At 40.8% G+C, this 16,541-nt stretch overlaps 1 protein-coding gene across 1 annotated transcript in view; it reads right to left on the bottom strand.

Moving 5' to 3' along the window:
* Positions 1-13,662, bottom strand: part of tenm4 (teneurin transmembrane protein 4) — a 173,499-nt gene extending 159,837 nt beyond the window's left edge. Inside the window, 1 exon segment of the mRNA XM_032504007.1 lies at positions 13,246-13,662. The gene's annotated coding sequence lies outside the window, so the exon portion shown is untranslated.
* Positions 13,663-16,541: the final 2,879 nt, after the last annotated feature.

Raw genomic sequence — 16,541 nt, 5'->3', positions numbered from 1 at the left:
CTGGTAAATCAAAATGTAAGTAATTCATGAATGGCTTTGATAACTAATACCTGAGGTATGAGTGTTGTTGTTTTTTTACTATGGACATGGCATATTACTATTTAGATGTTAATCTTAGGTAGCAATGTATTGAGTAACCCCATGAAGATTTATTTTAGTTTTTTGTAACATCAAAATTCTGCAGAAAAGCAAGGATAGAGGAGAAGTCTGTGCATGCTAGAACAAAGCCAATATCTCTGCTACTGTTGACACACACCGAAGCAACAGAAGACTAGAAGGCACTCAGAGAGCAGGACTCGGCCCAGACACCTTCACTCTGGCTTTAAAACCGAGCCCGCTACGTCTTAAAGACAGTGATGTCGGCCCAGATCCCAAAAAAAGAAAACGGATATTGAAAAGAGCAAGAGACTGGCGTCAGAAAGAGAGCAAACATTGGAGCTGCTTTGGACGCACACACCAAGTCCCAAATAATAATTATCCTGCGGAAGGACAGACGGCCTTTGGTACACTTTTGCTTTTTGAAGCGTGACGGCCACCGTAGCTGTAGTTCGTACTTTGAACTGCGTGGCGAGAGAGAGTTGACGGCGATGTACAATCTCAACGCTAGATGGGAGAAATTCTTACACAATGTGGCTAAGTATTTATATATAGTGTATTTATGATATTTATGGTATTTATGAGTATTCATGATAAGTATTTATCAGCAGAACCAGCAGTCAGGACCACTGTTAAACCTATTGCCTAATGCACAATATGAGGGTGACGCTGAGTACCGCTACTATAAATATGACATGATAATCAATCACACAAACTGAAACTCATCAACTGAACATCGATCTGGGGTCCCGGGGCGCAGCTGCAAACATAACGGCCAAAATATACACAGCTACCTATAAAGCCACACGCAGCAAAAAAAACAAATGGAATGGGTTCCTCCTTGGCCCGTGGTACACACTTCCAGCAAAATCCATAAAAATCATCGGGCCAACAGTCCAACAAACAGACAAACAGAGCTGAAAACATAACCTCCTAGCAACTTCCTCTTTCTACTGAGCTTGAGGCCACAGATTTTCACACACTTTTAACCACACTAAAGTACACATTTTGAGTTTGTGTTATTTTTAATATAACCATTACCATTTGAATTAAATAAAATGTAGAGTCATCATATGCCACTTAATGTATCCTGCAACACAATTTGAGGACATTGCAACAAAGCCAGAATCTCGTGGACTATCTTCGATATGATAATTAGGTGGACGAGCACCCAGCTCACAGACCAACGACACGAGACGGGTTCACTTAACACATTCACAAGACAAATTCGTGAAGAAAGAGAAACAATGGCTTTACTATAACACATTTGCCAAAACTCAGTGAACTGGTTCTTCCTGTATAACAAAGTTCCGTTACGTCATCCATATAGTGGAGACCACCAAGCTGCAATAACTAAGACGATATGTTTTCAATTCAAGCAATTCAGTTTTTATATTTTTAAAGATAGAGAGGCACCACACTCTATAATTACATGAGAGTCTAGGCGCCTAATTTTACAGATTAGAGCATCTAGCCGCTCTATAATTTACAATAAGCAGTAGACCTCTTATTTACAGATAGAGCAAGGTCTAGACCGCTCTATAATTTACAGTGAGTCAGGTCTAGCCGCTCTATAATTTACAGATAGAGCAGGTCTAGACCGCTCTATAATTTACAGATAGAGCAGGTCTAGACCGCTCTATAATTTACAGATAGAGCAGGTCTAGACAACTCTATAATTTACAGATAGAGCAGGTCTAGACCGCTCTATAATTTACAGTAGGCAGTCTGATCATTTTACCTAGAGCAGGCTAGACCACTCTATAATTTACAGATAGAGCAGGTCTAGACCGCTCTATAATTACAGGTAGAGCAGGTCTAGACCTCTCTATAATTTACAGATAGAGTAGGGCTAGACCACTAACTAATATGCAAAAAGATTAGGTCTAGACCACTCTATAATTTACAGACAGAGTAGGTCTAGACCACAACAGTTCTAGTAGTCCCCTCCAGAGCAAGCAACAATGAGACAGTGGTGAGGAAAAACTCCCATTTGGGAAGAAACCTGGGACAGGACCAGGCTCTTGGTAGGGGGAGTCTGACGGGACGGTTGGCATTGTCCTTGAATTTGTCATTGTACAGTAGATAGAGAGAAATAAAGCTTATTTCAGTATTGTTTCACATTGATCATGTTCTAAAGCACAAATAAAATACCATCAAACACTTTCATTTTTTCATTGTTGTGAAGAAAGATGCTATTTTCTCCTCCTGTGCATTTTATTAATTGCAGCACTAAACAAGGAAGTCGGCTAATCTAGTATCAATTTATGAGCTTTGTTTAATATCATTAGAAGTAAAGTTAGGTTTAGGCTGCTGATGCCAAGAAAGAGAGAGGGAGAGACGCGGTACTCTAACATTCCAACGCTGGCTTTAACAGGCTGCTTTTTTTTTTCAATTTCAAGGCTGCAGCTCTGCACTTGTGTTCCGATATCGCAAGACACTTTCTACCTCGACGAGAAATCTTGTCACGTTTAATCTCGCGAGAACTCGTGGGGATGAGATCTCCTCACACCTCTGCTGATAACGCATGTTACTAAGAGATAGCTTACTGACGTGGACGCAAGCCAGTAACAACAACATTCAAAAGCAGCAAAGAACAGTGAAAATGTGGCAGAAACTTGACCAAGTAAAGGTGAGAAACATGAATCAAGCCTTTCCACTTCAGATCTCAGCAGAGGCATTTAGTACCTTTATGGGACAGTGCAATGGTACCCTGATTTCTGACATTTTTTCTATTGTGGCTACAGAACTGGGCCTGAATGTGGCCCGATGTGTTCTGCTCACTGACACCAAACAATCCCACTTACAGCCGTTGTGACATTTTCATAAATATCAATTCTGTCCTTTGTATGACTGTCAATACTGCTCTCACAGATAGTTATGAATGTGTTGTTCTCTCACAGAAACAATACCTGCATGTACTGCAGAGCATGAAAGAAATACAAAGGAAGCAAACACTCTACATCTATTAGCATGCCAAAACACTGTGTTGCTACTAAGTCTTGGTTGCATGCTAGAAGTGCATCTTGGCAGAGCAACGTCAGCAACAGCCAAAACCTTCCATGTATAATCTCCATTGCATGGCATGTGGATAAACAGGCCAGTGTGAGATTCAAGTATTCTGATTGCAAGAAAAGGAAAAACCACAATAAACAGATTGCAGACGCTTTAGGTCAGACATGAGGTTGCTTGTCATATTACTAAAACGTGTGAAATAAAAGGCCTTATCAAAGAGTAATCACATAATTTACTGTATTTTTGCAATTTATTTGAGAAGTGAAATCCAGAAATATTCCCAGTGCTCTTGCCAGGATGGCATGAAGTTTCAATTTTCTCCAAAAATTCTCTTAAAATGAACCAGCACAATTTCCATTTCTATAGAGCAGTCTCCAAGCGCATTCAAAATTGATCAGTCCGTTAATGTTTTGGCAACTTCTTCCAATCATGTATGTGACTGTATTTTGTTATGGTGGCGACAGAAGAATAAATCAATCCATAACTAAACAAACAAAGCATAAAGTTCACCGGCGGAACTGTTTTCTGGGTCACGGTGTGTGAGGGAGAGGTCAGCAGACTCAGCTTCTGTTTTCAGTGATGCCATTTTATATTGGAAAAATGAGGCCTGTCACTAAATGTCATCTTCCCACCTCTTTGTCGTCTCATCACTCTTTTCATAACTTGTCACATTGAAGCCGAGTCTGTGACATGAGCAAACTGTTAGCTTCCTTCCAGGCAGGCCACTGGGTTTTATTAATATTTATAGAATAACAGCTAAAGGCCAGCCCCCCTGAGAGCTATCACTCCACTTTGCTGCCTAACACTTGCAAAATATATTGACAACTCCTTTTCAGCACCTCCCTCCCCCTGAAAACCTTCCTATGCAGGTTTCAAAAATGACAGTTTCCTGCTAAAACAAAGACAAGACTTTCACTCCCATTTGATTTAATAACTTGCACAACTGGGGAAGCTGAAGTCAGTTTTCAAAGCTGGGGTTGAGAATTCTTGTTACTAAATAGAAATAATGAGGCACAACCATGACATCACGCCATGGATGTCACCCTGGTGTTTGGTTGGATGAAACGAGCAGGCCCTGTTGGCAGCACTCTGATGTCTCCGGCACAGACAGCCAGTTTGATCCAGTTTCAGGCAAAAGTTTGGCCCCGTACCTCTACAGTACAGAACAAAATCTTCTCATATCCCTTGTCTCTTGTCAAACCTAAAACACTTACAGTGCTGAACCTTGACGTGGAGTGACATGCACATGGACCTAATCAAAGGGAGGCCGTTTCCTTCGTGAGACGCTATCTGATTGCTTGGATAAGTGAGACACAGAATACAGACCGCAAAATTATTTCATCACTCTTTTGGCCAAATAAACGTTTCCAGAGGCATCGTCATGGCTACAGGCCGACTATGCTATCCCATGATGCTGTGGTTACTGCAGTATGATCACCATGTGTACTTCAAATTAGGTTTTTAGCCTAGCTTAGGGCTGGGGAGTATATTGATATATCGATATATGAGACTAGATATCGTCTTACATTTGGGATGTCATGATATCGTAATGGTTTTAAAGGCAGCATTACAGATAAGTGAAGTCATTTTCTGAACTCACCAGACTGTTCTAGCTGTTCTGTGTTTGCCTTTACCCACTTAGTTATTATATCCACGTTGAACGTGATTATTTATAAAAAAATCTCATTTTATAAATATTTTGTGAAGGCAACAATTATCAACCCTACAAATATCACAATATCTTTGGTGTATTTGGTCAAAAATATCGTGGTATTCAATTTGATGTTTGAGTTCTATCTTATTTAATATTAAAAGATACAGTTTAAGCGCTTTTCACTAGTTTTCTCTCCAATTAGACTCGTACACGTGTAGATTCCTTAAATGTCTGAGATTACAGATACCAACAGGAAGCTGATGCCAACCGTGTACGGTAAAACAACAACTCTGATTTGAAATCTTAAGAGGGGGCTTAATCAGTGAGGAGTATGATGAGCTTTTTATACGTCCTGCACCTTCCTGTGAATGTAGCCATGATTTGTAATGTATCCTTTGAAAACAACTCTGGCCCAGCAATCACAGCTTTAACTTAGAGCAACAAATTAGCATGAGATCTGACAAGAATTAAAGTTAAGTTAAACCTAACAAATGGTCTGTACTCTGCCCCGGTCATGTCTGAAATTGACAACACAGCAACATTTCATAAAGTCTACTTTGACATGCTTGAAAGCCTAGAACCAAACACACGTCATCAATGTGTTATGATCATATGAAAGTTGCATGTTGTGTGTCCATCTCATGTAACCACTGCCCCAACCAGGAATGACCTCCAGATTAAATCTTGGCAGTTACATTACAAAGATTGAAATTATCAAAATTTATAACATGGCAGTCATCCTTATCCAAACATTCATGAGTTTCTTTTGTTAATCAAATACAGCTATGCATACGGCAAAAGTTACACAACATTAAAATAATATGAATGAAGTCACGCACTTGGCCTTTACCCATCAGGGTAGTAACAAGATCTGCCAACATGTATATTTTGAACAGAAACCACGAATGCATACCCCATTGTAAAATGTTTGCATATCCTTACAATATCAGTTTCTTTTTTTAGAGCCGCAGACCTCCAAACGTCCTTTGCTTTTTAAACTACAAACTATAGAAGCAACTACTCCCTCAATTATGCAAAAAAGAATCACAGCTTCTACGACAAAATCCAATGTTCCTGTGACGAGCTGACAGTTCTCCTGAAAATGAAGACATCCTGGCCGTTTATTAAACCCACCACTCAATGCTGCGATAGGAGAAATGCCACATTCACAACTCCGTATCAGGAGAAGATCAGAAGATACTGTATCAACTTTTATGAGCTGCCAACACTCCTCAAAATTCCTTATCCTGCTTTGGATATAAGTAGGCTCGCATTGCCAAGCATTCATCGTACAAAAAGCAAAGTCCTGATAGTGTGGAGCCATGTTATCATATATTCTAACATTACACAGCCATACTGACTGCAGCCTTACTGTATGTCGCTTTGTACTGTAACTGTAAACCACCAGGGTTTAATTACCTGCAAATTAACTGCAGTTTCACTATCTTGCATAAGATTATCCAGGTCATGATGAAATGCCACTAGGGAGGAGGTTCTGATGGGAGGACTCAAAGATGCAAAAAAATATATAAGATGCCACTTTATTAGTCTGATAGCTGCAAGGAATGTGATGCCTGTCAGCTACATCATCATAATGATAGGACATTCAAAAACCTATTTTCTGTTGCTTTTTTCAAGTTGAACAAGAGTTGAACTTTAGTCATCAAATTGAAAGCTTCTGTATCTGCTGCCCATAGCTGCGGCAGGCCACAGTATACACAAAACAACGGGAGTGGGGCAATTTGCTGCAGTGCGTTTAACTCTAGTGGTGTAAAACACATTGACCCGACAGTTGGGCAGAGTCCGTCTGTGAGCAGTAGTTGAGAGCACTTTGAAATGATCAGTCTCAATTTCTCTCCATCAGGGGACAGTCTTTTAATGCATGATGGGCAATCCAACATAAAGGTTTGGAACACTAGCAACGCCAATTCTGCCCTATTAGAGCAAATGGTTTAAAGACATTTACTTTGACATTTAACGTTTGAAGCATTGTTTTTAGACTTTCTCTGCCACAGGTCTCTATTGTATTTGCACGTTTGTCAACCATTTCACTTGCATATTTGAGAAAAATCTGCCACACACCCCAAAATGTTTGTCATTTTCATTAGTCTTAAAAAAAAAAATTCTTTTAAAGCAACCATGGCTTAAACTCACAGCAAAAAATTAGCATGAGATCTGGCAAGAATTCAAGCACTGTGAAAAACCTTACAAATGGTCTGTAATATGAAAAGAGTACAATTTTAATATGCCTGAAATTGACAACACTAGTGTGATTATGATCTAGCTAACCATCATCAACATTTGATTTATGTATCTGCAGTGCATGTAAACTACTACTTCTGAGACTATGCTAAGAGAACAGTGTGCACCACTAAGTGCACCTGGTCCTGTAAAATGGCCTTATGTTATTTGGCTATTAACAACCATGCAAGGCAACCATCAGTTATAAGGATGACCCTCCCAAGATGGCCGTCCATCCCATTACTGATCCAGAACCATATTTAAAAGTGGGAACACAACACTGTCAGTCGAAGGCACTGTTATGCTTCCTACCTCCGAACCGTCTAATGGACTAGTACAGTGCCCATTGAAAATGGGCCTGCTTGGAACGGACCGATTGCTTGCCCTGTGATATTGCAGCTTGTAGAGTTCTTCAAAACCAAATATTAACCCAAAATTACTAACAGCAGGACCCCAAACCACTTACTATGAAACTCCACCCTATACCCTACTACTGACTTACAGTGTACCTCTACATCAGAGGAAGACATTGTACTACTACATTTACCTGCTTGAGAACGTGCAGATTCAGAACGTAATCACAAAATATCACAATTTAAATATGGCGTAATTAGACATTTGCCTCATGGACTCATGGCAGTGCGGTTCCTAGGGCTGTCCTCGACTAAAGAAATTCTTAGTTGATTAACACTTACATGATTTTGTCGACTAATCGATTAGTTGATTTAATTGATAGAGCTGTGCGCTTTGAGAGGTGGTTAAGACTAGAAAAGCACAATAGAAATGTAGTTAATGAACCATCTGTAAAACTGAGTTTCTACACAATTAATCCTGCAAAAGCACCACTGTAAATCATGGTTCACCAGAAATGTGTTCATAAATTTCTTGGAAATGAGTAAATAAGCATGAATAAGCATAAAAAAATGACTTATCAACTAAAGAAATCTTAGTTGACTACAACCAAAACCACAGATTCGTCAACTAATCGACTAAGAGGGGACGGGCCTAGCGTTACCCATCAGGCCCGTTATCAGCACATATCGGCTTAGTCAACCAGCAGAACCGGACCACGTAGAGATGGCCGGCTCTGGACTGTGTGTGTGTGTGTGTGTGTGTGGTGTGTGTGTGTGTGTGTGTGTGTGGTGTGTGTGTGTGTGTGTGTGTGTGTGTGTGTGTGTTGTGTGTGTGTGTGTGTGGAAAGGGAAAGTGTGAGAGAGAGAGAGAGAGTGAGAGAGAGAGGGGCGGAAAGAAAAGATGGTAGGCAAGGCAAATAAAGACAAGCTTGCTTGGTAGCCTGAATCCAGCAGTCATGTGACGCTGCTGTCCAGAGCTGTGTGCTGCGTCAGCAAGGTTTTTATTTTTTGTTTTTATTTATATATTTTTTCCCCAACCTTTATTATTCAGATCTTTATTGTTAGTCACAGTTTTTAAATATCCAATGCAGCTCAAATTTCTCCAAAATCAAACCCCATCTTCATTGGGTACCTAGGAAACCACATGTGAAGTAAATTGGAGGAACGGTTCATGAGATATTTTAAAGATACACACACACAAAATTATTAGACAGAAGATTAGAAGATTCATTGAAAACTAATCAGACTGTAGGACTTGCCATGCACCGTGGTTTTGGTTCAGCCCTGAGGAACGTACAAGCGTTGTGAATTTCAAAGATGACTTTTTTAAAGACTGTAGAGAAGGTACTTATTTTTTAATAAGATTTAACTCAGGGGTAATTCTGAAGGCCGGAGAGCAACTACCTTGTTAAGTGCATCCACAGCTTGCTTTAACCACTGTTCGATCTTCATTGTCACAACTACTGTCTAACCACTCGCATCTGAATCTGGTGTTTGCATGTGAGAGTTCCCCCTTCTTTTCTGTCTTGTTTGGCTATGATTTCATCCATCTGAGGGACTGTCCTTCAGCCTTTATTATCACACACCCTGTTGTCATGGTTCTGAGCTTTTCCAGAGTACAAGTGTTGGTGATCTTAATGTGTCACCCACAGAAGCAGGGACGGGACCTACAAGGAGCAACAGCTGTTACCAATAAGATTACATTTCTTTAACAACATCTGTTTATGGTTTTCCATTTATTCATCCTTCAAAATCAGGTGTTAGGTGAATAAACGTTTTTGTCCAATACAAAACAGGTCTGGCAACTGGTAAGAAACTTCATTTCAAAAATATATACAAAACTGTAAGGGCCGTTTGCATTAATAATATAAGAGGTGCAGGTTTAATGCATGAATTAGGGCTGTCAACACTGTCCTTACTGTAGATGTGCTCTCAGTTTGACTACTACTCTACTCTGAGGATGTTTCTGCTCTGTGAAATATTCACATTTTATAGGGAGCATTGCGGATTTTAGGAAAAACCTGAACGGGATAATGCTCTACTGCACCAGCAGCCAAGGTAAGGGTAATGAGTACCACACCTGCAGATTGTCATTAGCTTCAGCAGCAATAAGAGTCATCTTTAAAATTGCTACATGAGTACTCTGAAATGTCGGACACAAAGGGGAGTCTGTTGCTGTGTGCCGGGAGGAGAAACACTACACTGTGTCTGGGGGCTCGAGTGTATAGTTTCAACCCCAACCTCACTCCTCAAGTACTTTGTTTGAGTGATTCTGACTTTCAGAGCACCAAACAGGTGTAAGATTCCCGTTCTTTGAAAAATGGATCACATAGGGTCAGAGAAAAAAGGGAACATTGCAATTCTCCAGGAATACAGAGAATGTGAAGATGTAAAACATCCACCAATTAATGTTTAACGCTATTATTTCATTTTTTTGAACATATTCTTATTGGTTGTTCAATGCTATTATTAAAGGGACTTATACCTTATCAAAATGCAAAACCAAAATCAAGTATTGAGTTTGAGTGTGAGATCAAATGTTTCTTTGTTCTCTTCTAATTTCCTTTCATTAAATGAGACTAAATCCAACATTTCCAAGGGAATTTGATTTTTCTTTGTTTTTTCGCTGTTTCTAGTGTTATAGCATTAATACAGCCAAGTAACGTTTTTCATATATGTTTATGTTGGCGATAACACCAAGGTGAAATCTTTAGTTATTTAAAAAGTCCTTAGCTTCTGTCTGTCACTTTAAATTGTGTGATTCCTCATCTCACAAGGAGCTAAGGCACACAGAACGCACATACTGCATCAAACAAACGGAATTCTATTTTAAAACCCAGGTCAGGTCGACAATGGCCACAAAAATATCTTTACTTTAGTTCTCTGCTTTTCCAATTTGAATGATGCAGCATATACAGCACACAGAAGAGAGTGTTTGCAATGTTGCAGGCTTAAATCTGAGGTTTGTGTATCTGAATGTGGAAACTGCACTAAGGAGGAAAATGGTGATTGCAACAATCAGTTGGGAACATGAAAACACCACATGCTTTTGATTTCAGCAGTGTTCTCAACTTATCACACAAAGTCTGGAGCTGTGCTGTCAACATAAAAAAAAAAGAAAAAAAAAAGAGTGTGTGTGTGTCTGAGAGAGAGGGTGAAGGGGGTGCAGTGCCCGGCTTTCATGTCCAATGAAGTAGTGTAACTGTAACAGCTACCCATTAGTTCTATGTGTGATAAATCACAAGACGACAGACTGCAGCTTCAACTGAACATAATGCTCCGGGCTAGAACATTCACCCTCTCCTTGTGCTGCACTGAATGCTGCTACGTTGAAAAAGCAGGTACTTAAGGACCACTGACTAGACAAAGTAACAGGAACACCCATTGTAAAGATCAAATCCAGTAGTTTTTAATTTAAGGACACAGATAGCAATGTAATGTTAAGGTTTTCTGTAATGCAAAGCAGGTAAATGCTGCTTATCTTTTATTTACTGTACTGTATATCTAACATGTTCAGGTTGTCATGCTCTGCCCACTGAGCCACACAAGATCATGGAGAACAAACTGGAGTCTTCAGCATCCACGGGATCTATTTCCCTCAAAAGCAGCCGTTCCCTCCCTGGATGACTGTACAGTTTTCACAACAATTATTACTTGAAATACACAATATCCCCCTGGAAAACTCTAGCGGGACAGAGGCATTTCATTGTTTTCGCTCTGTCATTGTTCTGCCCCCGTGCGCTGCCAACGTTAGTCCAAACACAACCATCATTTATGGAATATAACAAGGTCCAACTGCCACTTACATGTCATCTCTCTTTTAGCAATCTGCCCTGTGGAGAATTAGCTGCACGTTCAGTTCACAGTGAAAAAAAAACAACAAAGGGCGGAAAGACAAGCAACAGATTTTTCATTTGTGATCACAAAGGGAGGCTTCTTTCCCCTCTTATCATGCAGAGAACTAGAGCTGAGGCGGCTTCTCAGAGCTCATCAGCACGACAAAGACAACTGGGAGAATGCAGCCTTGTTCTACAAAGGTTAACCTCGGCAGGACCTAACAACTTCAGATTTTTCATTTGATGACTCCACCAAACACTTAGCCATAGAGCCATAGAGGACAGGGGGCCCCTGGATCCCCCTGGATTTAACCTCTACTACCTGAGGGCATGCAACCTGCTACGGCCAATGGCGGCACTTGTAAGCTCTGGAAATGGAAAAGAAATGACCCGACACGTAACAAAAGTAGTTGTTTAGTGATTCTGATGTCTACATCATCTTCTGGGAAACGTTGGACTACTTTAACAACCTGGAAATGACCCAGGATCCTTTATGTCAATTAAAAATAAATCTTTAAAACATTTACTTAGATCACGGTGGGAACTTTCTTGACTGGCTTGTTTTGACACTAAGATGTAAATCTTTTTTTTAGTTAAAGATCACTTATCCTTGATTTCATTTCATATGACTTAAGTATGCTTTTTTTTTTTTTAATCACTGGAGAAATTCTCCATTGTTATAAAACCAAGACCACTGGTCTACATTGGAGTAATGTACTGTAGCGTAAATCTCCTACCAACATGAGGACTCCTACCTCACTCCCCTCAGAGGTGTGTGTGTTAGTCTGACAACTTGGCCAATCAGAGTGCAGTGCTGGTTTAAGCTGTGTGTAGGGCCCCAACAATGACTCCCAGGGGTCCTACTCTCGCTTTTACTCGACCAGCCAAAAATGTCTGAACTGCAGAACATTCAAATGGGAAGGTTTCTTAATTTATTTCATCCTACTTAATTGGTTTGATTGTGAACCTATGTGATGATGCCGTTTTAAAGGCTTTGCCACATAAATTTAACAGACAAAATTGCAATTAAAAAATTTTTTTTAAAAAATAATCAAATTATTGTAAATCTAAACTGTAATGTAGAATGACTTACATAATTTATTATATGCTGTGATGTTGGTAAAACCACACTATGTATTGGAAGAAGGCCACTTTGAGAATGGTATCATGTATTATTGTTATCATTTATTATATTAATATTATGCTGTAAAACTATCTGTGATGCAGTTTTCCCTAAGCCTTGCCAAGCATTCCTCCATTTAAAACCAGAGCAGCAGACACTACCCGACCCACTGGGTCGGTACTGCTACACACTAGGATATAGAAACCAGAATACTCCAAAGTTGAATATTGACTCACCTGTATAAAAAAGGGAGTGGATTGGGGGGGGGCTACAGTCAAAACCCCAGCCATAACAAATCTCCATTTCCCTTGCTACGCCTTTAAGTAAAAACAACCGTGTTTACAGCCACGCAACTGTGTGTGCACATGTCCAGTCTTCATCCAGCAGAGCACTTCACCATCCCTCTAAATTCAGAAAGCAGTCCTCCCATCTCCATCCGTTATTTATGTACCTATGTCACATAATTTAGCGCGCGCTGCGGCCATTCCTATTCCTGAGCCTGCTTTGAAAGGCAACTGTGGACTTTTTTGATCCCTTACTAGCTATCAAATGCACACAGAGGGGTGTTAAGGTGGTCTACAAACCCTCTGAGCTGCTAAAAAACCGAGGAGCAGGTAGGCTACCGTGCTGCGCCGTAAATCTCTCCCTGTCCGAGGATTGGAATACCGTGCATGTAATGGGCACGTGTGTGTAAAAATAAAAACATAAAAATGGAAAAGACAGCCCAAACATACAATGCAAATGTAAAAACATATATGTGTATACAAATGCCAAAAATAACCAACGGAAATAGGAGCGTGTGTAGTGAGAGTGGCCGCGGCTCCGCTCCCCGTGCCCGCTCCGCTAACGGTACCGCATGATGCTGGTGTGCAGCGGTCTGGTTTTTTTCTGCAACACTGGCAAAAATCTCACTAAAATGACCCTTACCATTCTGAAGACACATCCGATGTAGCAGGCCTATCCCGTTGACAATTCACAAATATAGTCTGAGAAGCCCCAAAAAGCCCTTTCGCCTCTCCTCGGTCTCCTTCGGGCTCCCTTCCGTTGTGGTAGTACCGGAGCAGCAGACGTGTATTTCCACTGAGCAGGCGGGGGAGAAACCTCCTCCTCCAAGGTGCTGCTGCCGCTTACAGCGCTCTCACAGAGCCACACATGGATGAGACAGGCAGCCGTCCAACATGCCCATTAGCACGCATACACCTAATTGAACGCCGCGAACATCCTTCGGGAGAAATATGTGAAATAGTCCCCGGACACAGAGGGAGATAAGGTACCACGCCAGCCGCTCTATGCTGGGGAATGACTGCGTGGTCCCTCACGATTTACAATTACGAGTTCAGAGCAGGGATGAGTGTGCGGCTGTGCGTGGTCGCCCCCTTCGGTACTGAGCCATAGTCCCTCCAAATATCTGCCTGCTTCTGGTTTTCCTCTCCGTTTTTTCTCCTCGTTAAAAAAAGAGCCAAAATAATACTAATTCCATAGAGAATTACAAAGTGCAAACGTTATTAACCTTCAACACATTAAGTATTCTGTATTCTTTCCCCATGGAAGGCCTTTCCATCTAGAATAAACAAATGGTGGGGGGGGGGACAAAAGCTTTAACTGCTTCCAAACATACTGAGAGGAGAGAGCCTAAACTCCTATTAAGACTTGTCAAAATTGAGACTTAGTATTGCAAGTATTTAATACATAAAAGTACCTTTTTGTATAAAAATGCCATAATCAATCAAAATCGGACTTGGTGTTGCATACTTTAATAGTAACCCTAACCCTAACATGTGTAGGGTGTAGGGTGAAAAAGCCTTTCTGTAATGGGTTTAATGGGTTAACTGATTAATGGGGAATTTCTTCTAAAAAGACAAAATAAGATTTTGTTCTATAAAATCTACCAACTATGAATTAGGAGACACTTAGTCGTGATTAAACGTCATACAAAGTCCTCGTTTTGATGTGCTATTATTTCTGCTATTATTTTTTTTGGGGGGGGGGAAATAATTACTGAGATTCTTTAGAGAATGTTTTTGTTTTTTTTAGCTATTCTTAATTTTTTTTCCCCCAGTGTGTGTATTTCTTTACCTGGCAGGGCTGTGCTTTTGTATTTCTTTTGTCTATTTAACTACTTAAATGTCAGGGGTTTTAAACGTCACGTTTGACCTGTTTGGGAATTCTTGATGAACATGTAAAAATGGGCAGCGACATCTCCTTACCATAAACTATGATGTATGAGCTACTTTCTATTCAAACTGGGAGGTTGTTGGTCAAATAGTCTGCACGAACATGTTTTAGCATCAACATATAAACAGGCTGCCTTATGTCTTAAACAATCTTTGAGTTCACAACTAAATACTTCTTTTTTTCCATTTGACAATATGCCCAAGTGTTTTCTGCGACCTCCACTGAAACCTCTGCCACTCCAGTTTGGTAGGTTAGCGAGGAAAAAGACCATCTGTCTCGTTCCATCTGACTACACTTTTGTCTGGCCAAGTTCTGATCCTAAATCCATTGCCATATACTTATCTCCAATTCCTAGTTTTTTTTTCCTTGTGGGTTAAAAGACTGGTCAAGAGTTCCTGGCCCTGGAAGTGTGTTTGGTCACCCAGAGAACAAGAGGGGGGCCATGTGTGGCCTTTAATTCACTGCATTGTCTGCCAAAAGCTAATCTTGGCCAGGCTCAGAGTCTTACTGCTCAGGGGCTGTGAACGGATGAGTGAAAAGTTAAATATGCTTTCAAATGTAAAACTGAAGACTGGCCTGGTATTGTGGTGGTGTCATTGTGGGAATGTGAGATTTGCCGTTGACCCAGGCAACAGGAGGAAAGGGGCCCGTCTCACTTTGAGAAGCTGCATTCACCCTTATGTTTCCAGGCAGGAGGCTGTTATCCGCTGGTTATGCACCGGTTTTCTTGTGGCTCAATGTGCAAAAAGCAAAATGATGCAGGTTACATCTCGTAGCTTGAGGTAGTCTACACTCAACCATCAAACCAGACTGATGGAGTGTTTTACATCTTATCTGAAAATAGGGCTGCGGCTAACGATTATTTTTTCTTGTTGATTAATCTGTCTATTATTTTCTCGATTAATCAATTTTCAACGTCTTTAAATTGTCAGAAATTGGGGGAAAATGCCAATCAGTTTTTCCCAAAGTTCAAAGAAATTCAGTTTACTGTCACAGAGGAGTGAAGAAACTAAAAAACATTCACATTTAACAAGCTGGAATCAGAGAATCTTAACTTTTAGTTTTGATTTAATTAATTGATTATAAAAAATAGTTGGCAATTCATTTAGTAGTTGACAATGAATTAATTAATCTTTATAGCTCTAGTGGAAATAACATATTTAAAGGCTGAGTAAAGTGGTTACCTGCATGATAGTCCCACAGGGCTGTTTCCATTCAGCCAACAACACACTCAATGTGGTGTCTGATCGCTTTAAGCTTTTTGCAGCCAATCAGAAGCAGAGTATATTGGGCCCTGACAGTACTAGGTAAGAACTACTAGCCAGTCAAAAGCAGAGTATGAGGGCCCTTGACAGTACTAGGTAAGGACTACTAGCCGGGTCAGAAGCAGAGTAATGAGGGCCCTGACAGTACCTAGGTAAGGACTACTAGCCAGTCAGACCCCAGAGTGGAGGACCCTGACAGTCCCTGGGTAAGGATACTAGCCAGTCAGAAGCAGAGTATGAGGGCCCGGACATACCTAGGTAAGGACTACTAGCCAGTCAGAAGCAGAGTATGGGACCCTGACAGTCCCTAGGTAAGAACTACTAGCCAGTCAGAAGCAGAGTATGAGGGCCCGACAGTACACTTGGGGTAAGGATACTAGCCAGTCAGAAGCAGAGTAGAGGGTCCTGACAGTACCTAGGTAAGGACTACTACCCAGTCAAAGCGAGAGTATGAGGGTCCGACAGTCCCTAGGTAAGGACTACTAGCCAGTCAGAAAGCAGAGTATGAGGGCCCTGACAGTACCTAGGTAGGACTACTAGCCAGTCAGAAGCAGAGTATGGGGTCCTGACAGTACCTAGGAAAGGGATACTAGCCGTCAGAAGCAGAGTATGAGGCCCTGACAGTTCCTAGGTAAGGATACTAGCCAGTCAGAAGCAGATATGAGGCCCTGACAGTACCTAGGTAAGGACACTAGCCAGTCAGAAGCAGAGTATGAGGGGGGTGTCCTGCTAGCAGCTAGGTGAACTTTATAAAGTTGGTTCAGAAGTAAGGCTGGACTACAA

Source organism: Etheostoma spectabile, chromosome 3, assembly GCF_008692095.1.
Source record: "Etheostoma spectabile isolate EspeVRDwgs_2016 chromosome 3, UIUC_Espe_1.0, whole genome shotgun sequence".
NCBI lineage: Eukaryota > Metazoa > Chordata > Actinopteri > Perciformes > Percidae > Etheostoma > Etheostoma spectabile.
The sequence above is the reverse complement of the archived record's forward strand: the minus strand, read 5'-3'. Positions and strand labels throughout refer to the sequence as shown.